Below are 5,841 nucleotides of genomic sequence, written 5' to 3' on the forward strand. Positions count from 1 at the left end.
TAATATTATTTATAATGAGCTTTTGGAGAATTGAAATACGATAGATGATGTGAAAAAAATAATTCTGAAAGCAGAGTGTTTTTAAAAAACAGAGTCCAAAAACCATATAATGAAGGTTGGTTTGGCTTCCCTAGTGTAGGTAACTTTTAAACTGATATATTTTGTTTGATTTTCCTAAAAGCCCCAGGCTAGTTCAAGCATAACCATTCAATTTAAGCAGAGTCTGATGAAGAGTAGTCCTATGGACTGTGCTAGACTGTGATGGATATTCACTGTGATCCTTTCTGCCCTTGAGATCCGTATGTATCTGAATGAACCACAGACAACACATGAGAGTATTGAAACCAGATAATTAAATGACTGCAGTGCTGGTAGGTACAAAGTAGCAGAAAACATGGATGCAAAGCTAAGGAATGTGGGAGAAAAACAGTGCTATATTCTCAATCTCTCAAGACAAAAATTTCAGAAATTTAAACAAGAATTATGAGTGACCGATAAGGGGAAGAAACCTTGGATTTCAATCTGATAAAATCAGTACGAAAAACAACAGCAACAACAATGAAGTTTGGATGACTTTTATGTTTCCAAAATGACAGATAAGATAAAAGCCACTTTCTTTCTGGAAATCTGGATACTAGTAAAGCATTAAAGTGCTTTAATTTAGAATTCTATAGGTCAAATGTTACTTGATTTTTCCCTGTGTGTGAACTTTGTTTAACATTTTACAAAGAAACACATGAAAAGTGGGGTGAAGAAAGGCTTATTGTAGATCCAGACATATAAGCAAGCAAGAAGAGAATGTTCAACGTGGGGAATTCTACACTGTTTTTCTTGCGGTAACAGATTCCTCCTCTGGTTTTAAGAAATCTAATTCCTTTTTGTTATACACTCATAAATGTGTAGTAATAGTAACTTTAAAGGGCACTATATGGATTTACACTCTTGAACCTTTTTCATAATGTTTCGTGCATTTTTGCCAATTAAACCATTGATGTTCTTACATGGAATTAACTTGGTGATTAAATTGAAGGTATTAGTTGCAGAAAATTCACCATTAATCTTCTCTAGAGAAGGGTGCAGTTTTTAAATACACATAGTGAATTAATCATGAGCTTGTTTCCCTGAACAAAAGCAGTATTTAAAAGATTTTATTGTGAAAGAAGTTTTATCATCCATAATGATGTGTTATTAAAGTACAGAATTATTTCAAGTGACTAACCCCACATTAGGCCCTGGGAAATGTGTGCTTGGAACAGATAGAAGTAAGTACAGAGGGCCTGATATATAGCACATTGAAGGCAATGGCTATTTTCCATTGTCGGCAGTGGACATAAGGTTGTTCAATTTCATGGTACGGAAAAAATTTATTTTATGGAACACACATGCACAAAGAAACAGAACTTGTTCCCTAAATACATGTGCTAGTTCCTGATGGTTTTTAATGGGAAACATGTGTGCAGTGTGAGGTGAGCACATTGAATTACCCAGCTTTTTGTAGGGAATTAGTAATTTTTGCAGGGGAATCAATATCTAATAACAGGAGCTGATCAACAGTGCTTCAGTTCAGTTGAACATGCCAAAAACATGCTGTGAGATATGAGCTTTCATTGGTTTTCTGACTCTTTAAAAATTAGAGACTGGAGGAGTTAGACTGTCTCAGAACAAAGCACTGAATTTATGTCTTATTTTTCTAAACTGGGAAGTGGGACAGTGAAAAGCATTTCTGTATAATGTATATGCCTGCTGATGGAGCAGAAAAAAAATTTAAATGGTTGCAACCTGCATAAGGCTTAAGCAATGAGGAAAGTCTCCAGTAAACTCATGATTGTATGCAAGAAAATATAAAAATTCACTAGCTTTTGTGTCCTGAGGAACTGTGTATTCCTCCAGATTATAAATCTCATCATGGACATCAACCTCAGCATGAGAAATAATTGTCATTTGATATAAAGAAAGAATTTCAACATTTAATATTTACTTCTTAGGTATAATGATTGTTTTAAGCATTTTCTTTCTGGAAAAGACAGAACCCATGCCGTACCATAGTAAGCAATCCACAAAGGGAGCATCTTTTAACAACCAGCCAATCCTCCAGCTCTTTTTAAACAATTATTGAAAAACTGCTGTTACAATTGTACTCTTGCACAGATTGCAGTTGTCCAAAGGGTTTTTTAAATGTATATCTAAAACCACAACTCTTAAATATATCTGTGTTAATTACAATCTTGAGTAGATCTCTAGCAAATGAAAAGTGTTATTTAAAATACAGACGCTTCTGTCCATAAAATTACTGTCCAAATATGTTAGGGCTTTTCATATGAGAACCTTAGAAGACCACATTAGATTTTCCCATTTCATTTTAGAAGTCTTTGCAATTTTCTTACCAGGTTTTGGAGTCACTTGTGGCACCCCTGGGTGCGTAGTGGTAAATATCCTGGAGGTGGGATGGAGTTTCTCGATGGCAGGATTTCTATTCCTGAGTTCAAGAAATGCTTGCATAATCAAGATACTAGAATAGTACAGTTTAATAGAACAGTTTATTGAAGAATAACGAGGAAACTACAGGATTGCTGAATGCACCAACTAGAGGGTCTAAACAGAAATAGAAAATACACTAACTAAAGGGTCTTAATATATATAGTAAATGCTCTAATTAGAGGGTATTAATGTGTATAGTAAATGCACTAAATATGGAGGTTCATATGTACAGGCTCTGTCCAGAGGTCCCACAAGCACATCTTTGGACTCAAGCATCCCTTTCATGGGCCGTGGATCAGCAGTTGTTTCAGCTGATGCAGCAGGCAAATGTACTCCTGCATGGCCTTTGCATGGGCATCCAGATTGCTGGCCAGGTGCTGAAAGAGGTTCAGTGGTTCAGCCAGCCACAAGTCTGAGGGCAAATGGATCTCCATAGGAAACCTCTCATTGCCTATGACAAAGTGTTCCAGTCGTTTTGTCTTCAGCGAGCAGTGGAGGTACTTCAACATATCCATCATCCGCTGCCCTAAATCCCTCCTACGCCACTGTGTCAGGGGCATGGTGCTCAGGAGGTGCATCAGCACAGTCTTCAAGGTGTAGCTGGACAAACCTACACCCATTAGGCTGCTGCTGAGGAGCTGCAGGCACCTGCAGTGCCAGCTGTCCTGGGGGGTCTGCCTGGAAATGTGCCTGAAGAATTTTGCCTCTGCCATGGCATAAGTCTCGAGCCACGTTGTGCTTGGGATGCCTGCTTGTGATAGCTGGCTGCCCACAAAGACGTCTGAGTCTCCTTGCTGCACTCCAAAGATCATCTCAGCCACGAAGCTTTCCTTGTCTTTGCTTAGCTGAAATGTACAGGAGCAGCTGGAGGGCTGCAACATTAAATGCCAGTGGCAGGACTGAGGCAAAAGCAGCCAGGCTACTCTCACAAATCAACAGAACCACTGGACAGTTTTCTCCATATCTAGATAGGAGCCAGTGCAGAGGGTATGCAGGTGGCTGGGTTCCTGTTTCCTTCTCAACTCCTCCTCAGGGTGGTGGAGGAAACATAGCATGTCCTCCCGCGGCTGCTCCCTCATGCAAGTGCACAGCAGCTCTGCATGGACACAGAAGCTCCTCTGGGGCATCCCCGCAGTGTCCAGCTCCAGGAGGAAGGCGTGTCCTGGAGGGGGACTCAGGGGTACAAGCACATGTTACACAACATTGTGTGCACGGGAACTCCAGCCTTCAAAGGTGCTGCCAACTCCGACGGCTTCTTGTGGCACAGGGTAGAAACTGTCTGATAAGCCTTGTTCAAAGATGTGGATCAGTTTGCCCATTAGGTCAATTATCATCGAGCAACCTTTGTCCAGGTTCTCAACAGGCAACTGGACAAGCTCCTCTAAAAGCCTTCCAAGGTTATGTTTAACATTGTGGTCCTTGTCTTCTCCTTCATTACCATCCTTGTGGTCTTCCTTCCCATTTACATTGTTGCTTTGCATTTCTTTCCTTGCAACAACAATGTTGCTTCTTCCTCCTCTACCAAGTTGCTGCTGGAGATCTCCTTCTGGCCACTGTCCTCTGGATTGCATCTAATTTTCTTGAGTCCAAACCACAGTGCCAAGAGGAGGACAAGGATTCCAAGAGGTGCCCAGAACTGCCACACAAGCAGGGCTCCCCAGGCCCCACCGCTCGGCTCCAGGCTCTTGTGCTCCAGCTCCTGCATCAGCTGAGTCATCTTCTGGTTGAGATACTCAGCCCGCTGCTGCATGCGCTCCAGCGCGGCCTCATCCCGCCCATAGCCGGCCTCCTGCGGGTACTGGAAGAGGCCTTGCACAAGCAAGAGGAGGAACGTAGTGGCAAGCATGGCCTCAGGAGGTGACAAAGGGCTTCAGCAGGGATGGAAGTGAGACACTATTGTGGGAAGTAGGGACAGGAGCCCCAGGGATCTGACGGCAGGACACAGGGCCCAGACATCTGGCAGGCTGTGAGGCCTGTGCTGCTGCTCCAGCGGAATCAGCACCGTGCCTGCCAAAGGCACTCCGGCCTGGGACTGGCAGCTGGATGCCCTGTGAGAAGCAGCTCCCCGGGTACTCGCGTTTGTGCCGTGGGGCTCAGTCAGCGATCAGCACAGCCTCCTGCCTGCGTGCATGCTTGCTGCTCGCCGAGGCTGCACTGGGGCAGCGTTACCTGCTGCTGCTGTTTCTAGCTGCACCCATTGTGACTCTGGTGCTGTGATGTCACAGGTGCCAGAGTGCATCCCAGCCAGGCCAGCCCTGCCCTCCATCTCTACCTCAGCTCTGGGACTCAAAATGGCCCCCGGCAAACAAAGACCTGACACACACACAAGAGCAGACGCAGGGGTCATAACTGACCCCCAGGGGTTCCAAGGACCAAAGAGGCAGAAGCTCACTGAACCCTTTTCAAGTATGAAATTGGCTTACATGACCCATTAATGTTTTCTTCTCGGAAATGTCCTGCTGTGAGATGCAACTGGTTCCCTTGGTGCTGACCTCTGCGCTTATGAGAAGCTCTTGGGACCTCAGTGACACCACTGGCCATGTAGTGGTGAATATCCTGGTGGTGGCATGGGGCTTCTCCATGGCAGGATCTCTCTTCTTATTTCTAAGTTCATTTTTATTGATTTTTTAAAGTGTCTTTGCAATTTTCTTAACAGATTTTTGAATCACTTCCACTGAAGTACTGATTTTGGATGGCCTTGAATTAATTTTCTTTATAGTATCTATGTTTTAGATTTGTGGTGAAACCAGTGCTGATAACACATTGATGTTTAAGCCTTTTCTGAGCAGTGTTTGCACAGAGCCAAAGCCTTTTCTGTTTCTCACTGCGTAGGCTGATGGTGTGCAAGAAACTGCATAGGGACAAAGGGATGTGTCAAAGGGACATGTCATGCTACTTGTTATTGTGGTCAGCAATAAAAGTTGGGTGAAGAAAGGATGGTGTGGATGTTTGAATTGCATTTGTCTTTCCAAGTCACCATTATATGTTATGAAGCCGTGCTTTCCTAACACCTGACCATGGGAAGTGGTGACTTGCTTCCTTTTTTTGTTTTGCTCACACATGTCGCTTCTGCTTTACCTGCCTAACTCTGTTTAACTCAGCCTCAAACCATGACGGCTGGACACAGGACAACCCTTGAGGCTCTCTGATATGGATGTGTTCTCACATTATCAGCATGAAATGCAACATACAGTTTTAACACTATCGCTTCAGTGGAAGAAAGAAACAAGCTATGATAAGTTTTGCAGAGAACTAAGCAACCAAGAGGTACAACATATTTTCTCTCCACGACAAATTATTTTTAAATGAACAGTGTAACAGATAATCAGCTGCTATCTCAGGCTATTTATTATTATTACAAAG

At 43.1% G+C, this 5,841-nt stretch overlaps 1 pseudogene; it reads right to left on the reverse strand.

The window, feature by feature from the left end:
- Nucleotides 1-2,759: 2,759 nt before the first annotated feature.
- LOC137466009 (inositol 1,4,5-trisphosphate receptor-interacting protein-like 1) lies at nt 2,760-4,324 on the reverse strand (annotated as a pseudogene).
- Between the last annotated feature and the right edge of the window lie 1,517 nt (nt 4,325-5,841).

This window comes from Anomalospiza imberbis, chromosome 2 (assembly GCF_031753505.1).
Source record: "Anomalospiza imberbis isolate Cuckoo-Finch-1a 21T00152 chromosome 2, ASM3175350v1, whole genome shotgun sequence".
Lineage (NCBI taxonomy): Eukaryota > Metazoa > Chordata > Aves > Passeriformes > Viduidae > Anomalospiza > Anomalospiza imberbis.